The sequence below is a fragment of the Idiotropiscis lumnitzeri genome, chromosome 22 (assembly GCF_059441095.1).
Source record: "Idiotropiscis lumnitzeri isolate Australia: NSW breed Sydney's pygmy pipehorse chromosome 22, RoL_Ilum_1.0, whole genome shotgun sequence".
In the NCBI taxonomy this organism is placed as follows: domain Eukaryota; kingdom Metazoa; phylum Chordata; class Actinopteri; order Syngnathiformes; family Syngnathidae; genus Idiotropiscis; species Idiotropiscis lumnitzeri.
In genome coordinates, this window is record NC_142412.1 from 6,759,855 (window position 1) to 6,773,877 (window position 14,023).

The 14,023-nt window shown below is 41.8% G+C and overlaps 1 pseudogene; it reads left to right on the plus strand.

The window, feature by feature from the left end:
• Nucleotides 1-13,352: 13,352 nt before the first annotated feature.
• LOC148316183 (U2 spliceosomal RNA) lies at nucleotides 13,353-13,481 on the plus strand (annotated as a pseudogene).
• The last annotated feature ends 542 nt before the right edge of the window (nucleotides 13,482-14,023 follow it).

Genomic DNA, 14,023 nt, shown 5'->3' on the forward strand with positions numbered 1-14,023 from the left:
TCTTGAGTCTTTTCTGACTAATTTTCAGACAGTTGTAGGTCGCTCACGTGGAACCGTTGACATTCATAGTTTAATTTCGGCAAGGCATGCCTCTAATTTCACCTCTTGTCTGGCATCTCATTAGCTTGCGCTGGCCGTTTAATGTATAAGAGCCAGAGCATGGGGCCCAAGCAGCGACCACGTTATTTGTTCATTTGATGAATTTGTCGATGTTCACCGGCATGGTCGCCTTACACCATGGAGCATCATGCCAAGCTCTTCTTCGTCCACTCTCCTCTTCGCCCACGCTCTTCTTCGGCGCACGCCTGGGAGTCCCCCCAATGAAGCACACAAAGGGCTTTGTGCGAAACCTAGTGCTGAGACAAGGGTGGCGGGTCACCACAATGGACTTTGTGTAGAAATTATTATTGGGGCCCGAGCAGCGACCGCGGCGAGGTCCCTATTGTTTATGATCTCGCAAGTGGGTCATTAATTTTAAGTGCAGAATCGGGTTTGTCGGCCACTCCCACAACTTTTCACGAAAAAGGATGGAGCCTTCGGACTCTCCGGACCAGGACGACGAGGGCCTGCAGGGGAACCACCTTGCTGCCGTCGGGGTCACTGCAATCATCTGGCGAGGGCCATCTCACAAAATAAAAAGCAAACAAGGAACTTGTAATAAATAAAATCAAATAAAAAACAGCGGTTTATTTTTGGGCCAATTTTTGCCGATATTTTTTTTTTTTTTTTTTTTTACACATGTCCCATTTTAAGGGATTAGTGCTTTTTCAAGACAGAAATTCTTTTCATTTTTAACCTCCTATTGCAGGAGAGTTATTAAGCATTTTGTCCATTGCGGCGAAGGAAATCTTAAGTGAAAACTTTGATGCCCCGCCCCCGTTTCCCATCACTAGTCGTTATGGTAGGGAAATACTGGACAATCAAATTAATGACTTCCCAGGCGCTGATGTTCCATGTTGAATACACTTAAAGGCATCCTGAAGCCTGGAAAGTCAGGCAACAACAATTGTAATATCAGAGTCATTAATTGACCATTTAGTGATAAATTCATCACCGCCGTGTTTATTTATTTTCAGGGGCAGGGGGAGGATAGATGGCAGGTGGTCGTCCCCAGGGCTCTGAGAGAGGCTGTGTTGAAAGCTTCTCATGGGCCTGCAGGGGCAGGACACTTTGGTGTGTCGAAAACACTTTGCAGACTCCGGCAAAGTTTCTATTGGGGTCAACTAAGGCGAGATGTTGAGGACTTTTGTCGCCGTTATCGTCATTGTGCTCAGAGAGGATTAGCGCGTCCTGCTATGAAAACCGCCGACCTTTCACTGTGGCGCAGGTGACATAACAAATGAAATTAGCATTTGGAAAGGCCAAACGCAGTGAGAAAACAGGATGTCTTTTGGCAAATGCTGAAAAGTAACAATATATGTATGATAATGGATTCTTTGTTCTGTGTGTACTCTCGGTGTGTTGGACCGTTTAACGGGCCGCATGTGGCCCCCGGGCCGTAGGTTGCCCACGTTTGGGCTAAAAGAACATTAGCATCAAATGATATTCACACACAAACGCTGTAGGAATACATACATAAATGGAGGGCGCGGTCTCTTCAGCTGACTGGCGGACATCTTGCCAACATGTCCAATGCAATTATGTTCTTCAATCAAAGTTCAAATTTCTTTATGTACGGCTCCAGCACCCCCCGCGACCCTAGTGAGGAGAAGCGGGTTTTTGAAGGATAGTAGGGTTTCAGGATCAATGTCTTGAGTCTTTTCTAGCCAATTTTCAATCGGATTCGTTAAAAGGGCACAATGGGGAAATTCGAGATTAAGAATTAAATAAACAACTGTAACTCCAGCAAATCAATCTTGACCCCCGAAACATGCACAAAAACTCACCAAACTTGGCAGTCTCATCGGGCATCTTATATTCTTGGTTACCCTGGCAAAAACCTCATAAGATTGGATGCCTTTCTACACTATATAAAGGTGGAATGCAGCAGGTGTTGCGGCGAGACGCAGGTGTGGTGCGCGCCAGGCTCCGACGCGGGATGATGAAATCGCGGCATCAAACAGACTCAAGAGTTCAAGTGCCATAAATTCGTACCCTCTCCCAGTATTGGCGGGCGGCTATTCCAAACTTGTAACTTGATCTGATGGGCTTATTAAGAATAAATAGGTGTATTTCCAAGCGCCGTAGCTCAATTTTTGTAATGAATGAATCTCAATCGGACTTTAATTGAAAGTTGAGGGCGATTCTGTGCGTGCTGAGAAACTCTTCCCTTGACTGACCCATCCCTCACCAGCCACGCACCTGCTCCTCATCAACGATCACACACCTGCTCCCTTGTAGTTCGCAAATTTCCTCGTCTTCCATGGTCTTGCTCTCTGCCGAATTTTGTGACAACAAATAGACTCAAAATATATATATATATATATATATATATATATACACAACAAAAAGCAACAAATAAAGTCTGATCATATATAATTAAATTAAATAAAGTCCTTATTATAAGTGTGATCGTATAGTGCGGAGGAGGAGGGCGGGCGTGTGTCACACTTGGCCCGAATAGGAGCACCTTCCCCGGGCACGGGCGGTGCCAAGCGGCCCCTAAGTTTGCCCTAATGGAAGCTCCGTATTCATTAGCTTTAATCGACATTTCAATGAGGCCTAAGCAATTTCTACTTTCCTACCAGCTATTATGTTGATTAAGTGATGCATAAATGTGCACATGCTCATTTTTATTAAATACACATTGTAAATGACTATTTAGTTGTTAACTTACTATACCTCACATTTAGCTGCTACTGTTGTCCTTGCACCAAGTTGTCAGTCTCCCTATATTTCAGCACTTCGTTGAACTACTTGTTGGCCTGTTTACTATTTCTGTTCTTTTTTTTCTGTTCCCAATTCCACAGCTTGCCACAACGACGGCATGCAGACCAACGCTGAGTGCTCTCTGCTGAAAACTCCTCATAGAGTGGTGCCATAATTCATTCCATTGCCAACAAGAGGAAACGCGAATCATCCAGAGCGTATTTAAAATAATGCGAAAATTTCATTTTTAGGCCTCATTTGAAAGCTCATTTATTTTTTTTCAATGACAAAAGCAGGAAAAAAACAGTGACAGTCCTGATGGCAAATTGATTTCGACTGTGTGACAACACACATTAATTAGTCCCACAATGGGGATATTTGCAATATGGCATATGATGGCCTAACAGGGCCACCGCCCAGAAAGGAGTAACGCACGCCACTGGTTGGCTACCTTGCGGGGCTTTCTGACTCCATGTCAGTGAACACGTCCTCTGGCTTGGGGTCAGGGATGGGTATGATGTAGTCGTTGTACAAAGGAACGACATCCTCCGTTGCGCTTCCCAAACTTGGGTGGCTTTGCTTGGCTCTGTCTGAGGTGGGATTCGAACCTACGCCTCCTGGGGAGACTGCGACCTGAACGCAACGCCTTAGACCGCTCCGCCATCCTGGCAACTGGTAATTTCTCCTTTCCTCGGCTCAACATGGATAGTTTGAGGCCAACGCCGATTATTAACTGGCCAATTAATTGAAAACATATAATGAATTCAATTTTCTCACGGGCGGTTCCAAGCGGCCCCTAAGTTTAACCGAATGGAAGCTCCCGGAGGAGGAGGGCATGCTCGCGACACAGCATTTCCTTTTTTAATAAGTCTATTACCAGAAGAATGGCCCACCTAGTACTTGCTTTTTTTTTTTTTTTTTAATACAGTACGCTTGGAACCTGTGCTCTGCAACACCCCATTCTTTCTTTCTTTCATTATTTCTTTGTTTCTGTCCTCACCCTTCACTTTCTGTTTACATGCTGCCACATTTCATTACAATTTTCTATGCTTCCTTCTTTGGCCTCTGTAACAATGGCGCACCCACTTTTGCACGTTCCTGCAGCTGCACAGGATCATTGTTTCGCCACCAACTGGTAAAAGCTAATACAAGTTATTTTCTTGGATGTTTTTCTCCGTGCAACTCAACAAGGCCGCCCAGCGTGACTCCTTCGACAAAGATATGTCAATTTTCGACCCATTTCGAAAAAAAAAAAAAAAACTGGATAAAGTGGCTGACAATTGGTGACGATGAGGCGCTCCGGTTCCGATTCAGTCGGGCTCTTTCTTATCGTTCTCCTATTCGTCTGACAACTGTCAAGCGCCGAGGCCCGTCAAAGACTTTGCGCTTCGTGGCTCGAGCGCGACGACAATGATCTTTCTCTCTGCCGAATTTTGTGACTTTTCAGCAAAAGGTAACAGCGTCCCCAAAAGAGGCACCCTCAATATTTGTGTGGTCTGCAGGAAGCCATGCAAGTGATTGGAATCCCAGGTGACATCCGGGCCCAGGTGCTGCAGATTGTTGCCGGCATCCTCCACCTGGGGAACATCAGCTTCATAGAGGCTGGCAATTGACTCGCCCCAACCGTCACACCCCCGCACTTCAAGCTCCAACTCCCCCCCACTCATCGTATACGTATTTTAAAAGCTGTTTTTTTTTTTTTACCCGCAAGAGGATCTTACTAACCATCTCTGTGACTTAAACCCATGTCAAAATGTCCCAAGTCGAAGTCAGCAGCACACCATCTCCCATATGCACTGGCCCCTAAGTTTAACCGAATGGAAGTTCCGGGGGAGGAGGGCGGAAGAGGTGCTCCAATTCGGCTTAACAGAAGGGTTTGTTACCTTCCATGTTTATGAGCTGTGCATGAAAGAGGTCAAGCTGGAATTGAAAAGGTCATGTCACCAGGTTTGCGGGGCCTCCAGCAGCTTTGTGGAGCAGAAGAATGAAGATGCCGAAGCAATTGATTTTCTCGGTGAACAACGCGGAGGTTGCGGCTCACTCGGTCAAAAATTCACCAAACTTGGCAGTCTCATCGGGCATGGCGAAAAATACGCAAAATAAAATTACATGTTTTTAAAGCAAACACTGAGTTAATGCTAACACTCAATACAAATCACCATTGACTATGTTTACATGAGGTCAATTTTCGGGTAAAGTTCAAAATTCCAATTTTGGGGTCATTGGGAAGGTGCTCCTCTTCGGCTTACTGTGAAATAATTAAGTGCAAACAGGCCCACACAAAACCTTAATATAAAAAGGCCAACATTGGTTATTTTTTTTTCTCCGTGCAGCATTGTTATTTAAATGTAGAAATTTCTCTTTTAGTTACAAGTGGGGTGGCTCTTAAAAGAGCCGTTGTGGTTGTCAAGTGATCTTAAGCTCTCTCTCCACGAATGCGGCGAGCTAGCTGGAAAATAGCTAGTAGCGTGAGTGTGCTGATTTGCAAACCGTGGACTCGATGGAAGAAGACGAGGAATACAAGAGCCGCACTGTAGTTTGAGCTATCAGTTTGTAACAATAGCCCCCTTTTGTTTCCCGTGTGAAGCTTTCTGATGGACCTTTTCATATACTCATTTACCGTGCTTTTCTAAGTGAAACTGAGGACGCCTTACACACGCACACAAAATTGCACTCTGGTGCACACGCAACAAAAGCCATTTGATCAACGTGCATCACAATAATCTGTAAACTAAATGAATAAAGATTCAAAATTATCGTGAGTCAAAAACAATCAAGCAACAACCCTACTAGCTGACTAGTGAGGTTCAAAATGTGAACTAGTTTACAAGTAAATACAAAGATAGCCACTAGTTACACTAGTTGGTCTAATTTTTACCCCACTTGTTATCCAGGTCCGCTCTCTCCTCAAGGCCCGTGACGCTGCTGCTGGATGTCTTGTTCTTTCTCTTGGAACCCACAGCTTATTGCAGGAAAAAAGTTATGGCCTCATGACAGTCACAACACATTTTTTTTTAGGTATTTTTCCCGATTTTTAAGATAAAGTTGTGCTTTTTAAAGAATTTTTTGTTTCGAAAAAGTTGGAATTTTAGAAAAACGAAATTGTCTTTAGAATGACCAGTTTGAGTAAAATTAGCGCTGGCTCTTGTCCAGGCTGAAAGAAAATGGAGCTGAAAAACAACAGGGGTGGTCTGCCTTGTAATTTCTCCTGCTTTATTAGCTCTGTAATTCCCCTAAAAGACGACACATGCTCGTCCAAATGAAAACACGGTTCATCCCATGACCTCGCTGCTTCAGGAAATGGTTCACTCGGCCTTGAAATAGAGAGTTGCGGCAAGGCGGGCGGGCGGCAGTGGCCGGGCCCCGTCCAAACGTAGCAGTATCAGGTTTGGGCCATTTGAGGGGGGGATGCACACATCAATTTTGGAAAATGGTGTATGTCACATAATGTATTTGTCACAGTCAATTCAAAGCATAGATGTCCCAGACTTTGGCCAGCAGGGTGTGCAAACATGTCTGCGGAGAGAAGAACAGAGGGAGAGAAAATATGTATCAGTAAACAGAACGGTTGATTTTTCAATGTTCTTTATTTAAAAAAACAATATTAATTTCAGTAATATGCAAAAAAATATATAAATACAAAGATATGTCAATTGTTTTTTATCTATTTCAGTATTACCGCACATTTGTACAGAAGGAGGAAGGCCCAACAGTTGTTTGAGAATTGCAGTATTTTTTTTATTTATATTTTTTTTAATGTGAAACTGAAATTTCAATGGCTGGTTTCAGACGGAAGGTGGCACGGTGACCGACTGGTTTGCACATCCGCCTCACAGTTTTGAGATGCGAGGATCAAATCTGTCTCCAGCCTTCCTGTTTGGAGTTTCCATGTTCTCCTTGTACCTGCGTACATTAAAAAAAAATCACGCAGGAGGAAAACATTATTCACGATCCCACATCCTAGATAGTCGCACATGTACGGCTTGGTCTAAGGCGTTGCGTTCAGGTCGCAGTCTCCCCAGGAGGCGGGGGATAAAACTGTGACCCCGCCTGCGGCCAGACACTGACATCATGGTGGCGTATTTGGAAGGAAAGTAACAGAATGAACAAATGGAAAGATGAGGAACAAACATGTGACGCAACCTCCTTCGATATGGGAACGAATCTGCATGTTCAAGACGGATTACAGATAAATGACGCAGTCTTATCCAAAGAAACTTGTAAGACACCACAATTAATAAATGAATATATATATATGTGAGGCATTATCTCATAAGGGAAATACTGGACAATCAAAAGTCGATCGATTCGAGCGATTGCCAATAAATAGTCGACGCTCCCTTCTGAAATAACGCCACGGCGATCGCTTCCTACTGATGAGAAACCAGTTTTTAGAACACCAACAAGGGAACAAAATGCAAAACAAACTGCTCATCTTAAGTATAACCACGGCTTAAACGGTGTTTTGTTCAGTAAATCGTTGTGGTGGCTTAAAAAAATGCAGTTACTTAATGTCTGCACAACGTCGGTGTGCTCAGTACTATTTTCGACGACCTGGGATTACAAATCCTGGGAAACCGCTAGGTCCCTATTGTTTTTCTAGAAATTGTTATTAGGGCCCGAGCTGCGACGGCTGCGAGGTCCCTATTGTTTTTGTAGAAAATATTATTACTTTTATTATTATTATTATTAGGGCCTGAGCAGCGACGATCTTCATATCCTATTTGATCAAAAATCAAAATGACAAATGTCATATGATCAGTGTTTATCAGAACAAGTATGAGGCCAGAGGAAATTAATGTAGGACCCCGGCCCGCTGTAGAATACACATTGTTTCAAGGAGATGATTGACTCGGAGGCTTTGTACGAATCTAAGGGCACTTGTCACGCCCCCCACCTCAGACAGTGCCCATTGAAACTACGCGATAACCGAGGGTTCACGGCATTTTCTTTTCATGGTCTGTCTCGTCACCTTTGATTATTCTCCGTGGCAACAAAAGTTCCTGCAAAATGATTCAGATGATCCAATTTCCAAACCATATCTAATCTTTTTATTCTGTGGCTTCAACATTCTGGACAATCAAATTAATGACTTTACCAGGTGCTCGCCACAACCTGAGCCAATCATGTCCTCGTGCTCCTGCGGAATGTAATGGTCTGCCTCTCGAATTCGCTTCTCTCCCCGCACCGGCGAGGGCCCCAATAATAATTTCCCAAAGGAACCACGATGAACGGATCAGCAGCAACAATAGTGGGTGCAGCTGATCGCAGGGATAGAAGTCTGAAGCAAGAAGCAACTAAAAATATTACAACACTTGGATCATTAACCCCTTTTGTCACCAAAACTTTCAAAAAAATACGATGGACAAATGATCTTTTATCCTGGCAGAGCGGTCTAAGGCGTTGCGTTCAGGTCGCAGTAGGACGGGATCAGAGCGTGAAAACGTCATTTATGTCCACAAAGGCGTGTCTGCGTCTCACGTCCAACCCAGTTCAATTGCTAACTAAATAACAGTGTTGCGTGGAATGGCGGTTTCAAATGTGATGTCGCACGAGTTGTCGTTCATATTTAGAACCTCATAATCAGCGTTGTTTTATTGCCAAACAGTGCAATGCCACTCCCACGTGGAAATTTACATTGGAAACGTTTGGTTTAGCTGTTATAAAATTTTTGAAAAAAGATAATAGAAGCAAATTTATAAGTCTATGGAATTATAATTAATGAATCAAATTAAATCAAATTGTTACATTTTAAAGATGGAAGAACAGGAAACAATAAAAAGATTTGCAAAGGGAGCATCCTCTCAACCTTTGAGGCGCGTATTTTTACAGTTATCTCTGAGAAGATAGACTGGTACCCAGGAAGGTAGCAAAACCAGGCAGTGTGTATGTCGTACCCAGGAAGGCAGAGAAACCAAGCAATATGTATGTGGTACCCACGAAGGCAGTGTATTTGTCCTTCATTATTTTGTTTTTGCAAAAAGACATTTCGCCGGGATAATGACTTCCCAGGCTTCAGGATGCCTTTTTACACTCTATGATCCATCTTCTCGAAATTTTTCACATTTGAGGATATTCAGGCCCTGAAGACGGATGTGAGAATAATCAACTGTGGTCTGAAGGCATAAGAGGGGCACAGTTTGGACATTAACATAAAAATGGACCACCCGAATCCGACTGAAAATTAGTCAGAAAAGACTCAAGACAATGATCTTACTCTCTGCCCAAAACATTTCTAAACGACAGATGTCGGGTGAGAGTCAATGAACCTCGGGTGGCCCTGCACTGTTTGCTCAGAGAGCGGGGGCTGCCTTTTAGAGGCTTCTCGTCGTTGTCGCTTCAGGATGCCTTTTTACACTCTATAAATGTGGAAATTTACATTGGAAACGTTTGGTTTAGCTGTTAATGAAGTTTCGACGGTCAGCCGGAATAAATTCCACAGACATAAACATGAGCACTTTTTTTTTTTTTTTTTTAAACCAACATTGAGTGAGAAATTTGATATAGAAAAAGAGCATTTATTGTGCAGTATTTTAGTCTTTTTTTTTTTTTTTTCCCCGAGTTCAAAGTCCTTCACTGAAGCTGCGGTGTCATCACGAGGCTTCTCAACTTTTCAATAATAATAATTATTATTATTATTATTATGATAGTTAATAATAATAATAATAAATAATTATTATAATAATTATAATATTAATTTTCACATTATGCACGGTGCCCTTTTGACGAATCCGACTGAAAATTAGGCGCACTTCCCCTGCCTTGTCCAATTTGCACAAAAAATAAATAAATAAAAGTTCCCCGTGCATATCGTTTAAGCATAATTACCTTTTAAGAAAAAAAATAAACAAACTTATCATGTGAACCTCCTCAAAGAGTGGAAGGAGCGTTCAAACCAGGCTCCAAAGGAGGTCGTCCTCCTCCACCTTCCGCATTGAATTTTTTGGGACATAAATCAATCTCCTTAACTCAGGTTATTATAATTAACAAAAAGAACTCAAATTGACATGGGAAGTCCAAGGTGTCTGGTAGAAAGAAAATATATATATATTTATATATATAAATATATATATATATATATATATAGATGCCAATTATAATTTTACAACAACAAAGTACTATGCTAAATTTAACAAGGCTGGACGTTATATTTTGTGAATTTACATGTACCCCCAACTGTGACTTAATAACTAAACACGAAATGCTGAAACATCTTTCCGTACTGCCCTGGCAGTGTGACGGAGAGCGAGGCTTCCGCTTCCCCCGCGATGAAAGATACACGATGCACAGGTATAGCACAAAATGTAAGACGAGCTTGCTGGGAGTCAAACCTCGAATGTCCTGAACCATTATCAGATGCGGTATCCATTGCGCCACTCGCCCCACAAGCACCAGCAGGAACATGTAAACATTTCAGACACAAGAGGAAAAACAGGCATCAATGGCAGGAGACTGCGACCTGAACGCAACGCCTTAGACCGCTCCGCCATCTATATATATATATATATACAGCAACAGTAACACTTTTAAATCGAGACAAACTGTTTTAATGGGCTCTGTCTGAGGTGGGATTCGAACCCACGCCTCCTGGGGAGACTGCGACCTGAACGCAACGCCTTAGACCGCTCCGCCATCCGCACGTGCATATGTAATTGCGCCGGAACATAAACTTGGGGCGGACGCGGAGCATTTCACTTGTGTATGGGCATGAGCATGTTTCAGTTCGCCACTGTAGTTCATTTATATTTAAAACCCCGTTTGAAATATGCAACTGAAAACGATTGTCTGTATTTTTCTTCTTCCCGTATCCGGCCTCAATTTTTGATAGATGGAATTTGTCCCCGGATTACGAGGACGATTTTGCATGCGTTCAGACCAGTGTGATGAAACTACTTTAGATGAGAGAGCAATTTGACAGCGAGTCAACCAAAAAACAGTTCATCTATTTTTTGTTGTTATCTGGCCCGGTTCTCGTTCAGACCTCATTGAGCAGAAGTTCCAAGGCGTGGGTTCGAATCCCGCCTCAGACAGAGCCCATTGAAAGTACCAATCAAGAACAAAGCAAACACAGTCAAGAGAGCATTACCAGTTGCCAGGATGGTGTCGTCTGCTTTTGTAGATAACAGAGAAAAAAAATGTCTTTGTTTCTTTGCACAATTGCGCAATTTTTATTCATATGAATGTTGAAGTCGCCCATGATATATTATCCGCATGAGTTACCAAATCAGCCACAAATTCAGAAAATTCATCTAAAAAGCCTGAGTAAGAGCCAGGGGGACGGTAATAAATGTGGCACGATAGTCATACACTAGAGTCTCGTTATAGCCGAAACACCTGTATAACCGAAGTCGACATGTTGCTGCGCTTTCCGCCACGGATGCGGCTCCGGGTCGTGGCGAGCCCCGGCGCGCGCTAAATAAATGAATGCTTAATAACTCCCCTGCACATGCTCCTAAAAATCCAAACCTTCACCTGTAAATAAAACGTCCCGACCTGAAGACATCGTAATGTTATACACTCATTACACAGTCAACCAAGCAAAGACACAAAGCAACGCTTGTGGAGAAATATGTTCTAATAGTTTTTCCATCTTTTCATGCTTTTATATTTCCAAGTAGAACATGAATCCATCAATTAACAATCCATAAATGTAGAAGTAAAAACAACAAATGTTCAACATTTGGCACATGTATGCTATAAAAGTGTAAAGTACATAACATCTTATTAATTTAATGAACACATTTTGAACATTTTGAATAAGTGCTTTTTGTGTGCTAAAGTTTACATCAAATATACATTTACATTAAATCTCAGTTTACATCAAATATACATTTACATTTTAAATGAATAAAACTTCTGCAATCAACAAAAATGACCCAAAAATTCACCCATTTTAGAACATTTTAGTCTTAAGTCTTTTTGATCATTTAAACTGAACATTTCTCAAAAAACTTCAATTGTTTCAGCCTTTCAGGTTCTCAGTGATACAAAAAAAATAATATATGTAAAACTTTATGTGCATATTGAGCCCTTGCAACTGAAAGCAAAGTTAAACGTGAGGACAATGTAAAAAAAAAAGCAGCAATGAGCAATATTTGAACTATACCAAACAGTTAACATTTTACATCTTTTCTTGAAAATACTTGCTTCATTTTTGGTCATTCCATACAGGATGACTTGCATAAGAGCAAGGTTTTCAATACTTGAGCTTTTCTTGAGAGTTTCCATCTCGTTCCATTATGAGCTTCAGGGAAACTTCAAAGGTGTACTGTAACTCTGACGGCGCACACCGGCCGTCTAACCGCTCCAGCGCCCCGTCGTGCCGCTCGGCGAAACTACAATGCCCCCGAATATTTTTTAGACCCGCGAAGCACTGAACCCGCGAAAGGTGAACCGCCAAGTAGCGAGGGTTCACTGTATGTATAAGACCAAGACCTACAAAAAAGTCTCTTGGAGCAATGAGCTAGGTTTTACAGGAAGTCGGCCATTTTGAATTTACTTAAAAGGGGGCGGGTCACCACAATGGACTTTGTGTAGAAATTATTATTGGGGCCCGAGCAGCGACCGCGGCGAGGTCCCCATTGTTTTTGTGGAAATTATTATTATTATTATTATTAGGGCCCGAGCAGTGACCGCTGCGAGGTCCCTATTGTTTTTCTAGAAATTGTTATTAGGGCCCGAGCGATTGTCCAGTATTTCCTTCATGAGATATTGCAACACTTAGAAAAAGTGTACAGCGCCAGCAGACAATGAATTTTCAGCACTAAAAAAACGAAACTTCATTAACAGCTAAACCAAACGTTTCCAATGTAAATTTCCACATTTATAGAGTGTAAAAAGGCATCCTGAAGCCTGGGAAGTCATTAATTTGATTGTCCAGTATTTCCCTTATGAGATAATGCCTCACATAACATTCTGAATAAAGTTTCTGTGTGTTTAGTTTCATTTCAACGTGTGTGTGTGTGTGTGTGTGTGTGTGTGTGTGTCACTGGTCCCGTGATCACAGGGATATTGAATTCTTTCATTTCATTGCAAACATATAAAATAAAAAACTGTCATTACATAAGTTCACACCTATTAATCTGCAGATACCTTTACTTGAAGAGGGTGAATTTGACCCACAAAGTACCAAGAGTGTTGAAGCACTGTGTGACAAAAATTGCTCTGGTTGAAAAGAAGCTCAAGAAAAACAATGGGTATTTACTTTCACTTTGTCTTACCAATCCACCCCCCCAACGCCAGAACCCTTTTCTGTCAATTAGCTTTCACTGCTGCCGTTCCACAGAATTATTTTGAATGAATACACACAACCAGTGTTCGTCAAGTAACTTTCAATATCACACATTGCTAGTTTCATGTGAAACTACAACAAAAGGGCGGACGTTCCACAGATGACAAATTTTTCGACGTGTTTTGGACATATGAAATCCAACAAGAACCTGACAAAATGAGTTGAACTGTTGCTGAGAGAAACTTCGAGGGACCTTGAGTGGCTCGTCATCAGGAATATATTCTAAAAAAACACGGCATTAAATGTATATATTAAGGCCTCTTTGCTGTGCCCCGTCCGAAAGGCTAAGATCAAGTGTAGTATCTGTTCTTATCAGTTTAATATCTGATACGTTCCCTATTTGGGGACCATATATTAAATAGATTTAAATACAAAAACTTTTGTTGGGTTTCTTTTTCTTTCAGTGGGATAGCATTGCACTGTTCGGCAATAAAACAACGCTGATTATGAGGTTCTAAATATGAACGACAACTCGTCAAGCAATTCCTTACGGAAGCAATTCCGCCTGACTCTAAAAATGTGCACATTGCCGCGAAAACGTCAATGGCGGTTGATCAATTTTAGTGAATAAAACACAAAATATTAAGTTTTTTTTTTTTTAACAGTCATATATTCTCATATGCAAATGTGTTTAACAGAGCTTGCTGAACTCATTCACTACCAGCTGAGTAAAAAAAAAAATGAATATTTGACATCTTTAGCCGTCAATGTTATTGGAAAATTGATTACTATCAAAATGGCGAGCCATTTCAAGCTTCTCTGCGCGCGTGTGTGAGCCATACCTGAAGAGGTTGTCCATCAGAAATTTTTCACATTTGAGGATATTCACAACAAAATTAGCATCTAAACTTTTATTTTCCAGTCAAATTGTTATGCAGCATCTGTGGCTGTCGCATTACTCTATTTCCTCATCCATTGCAGCCA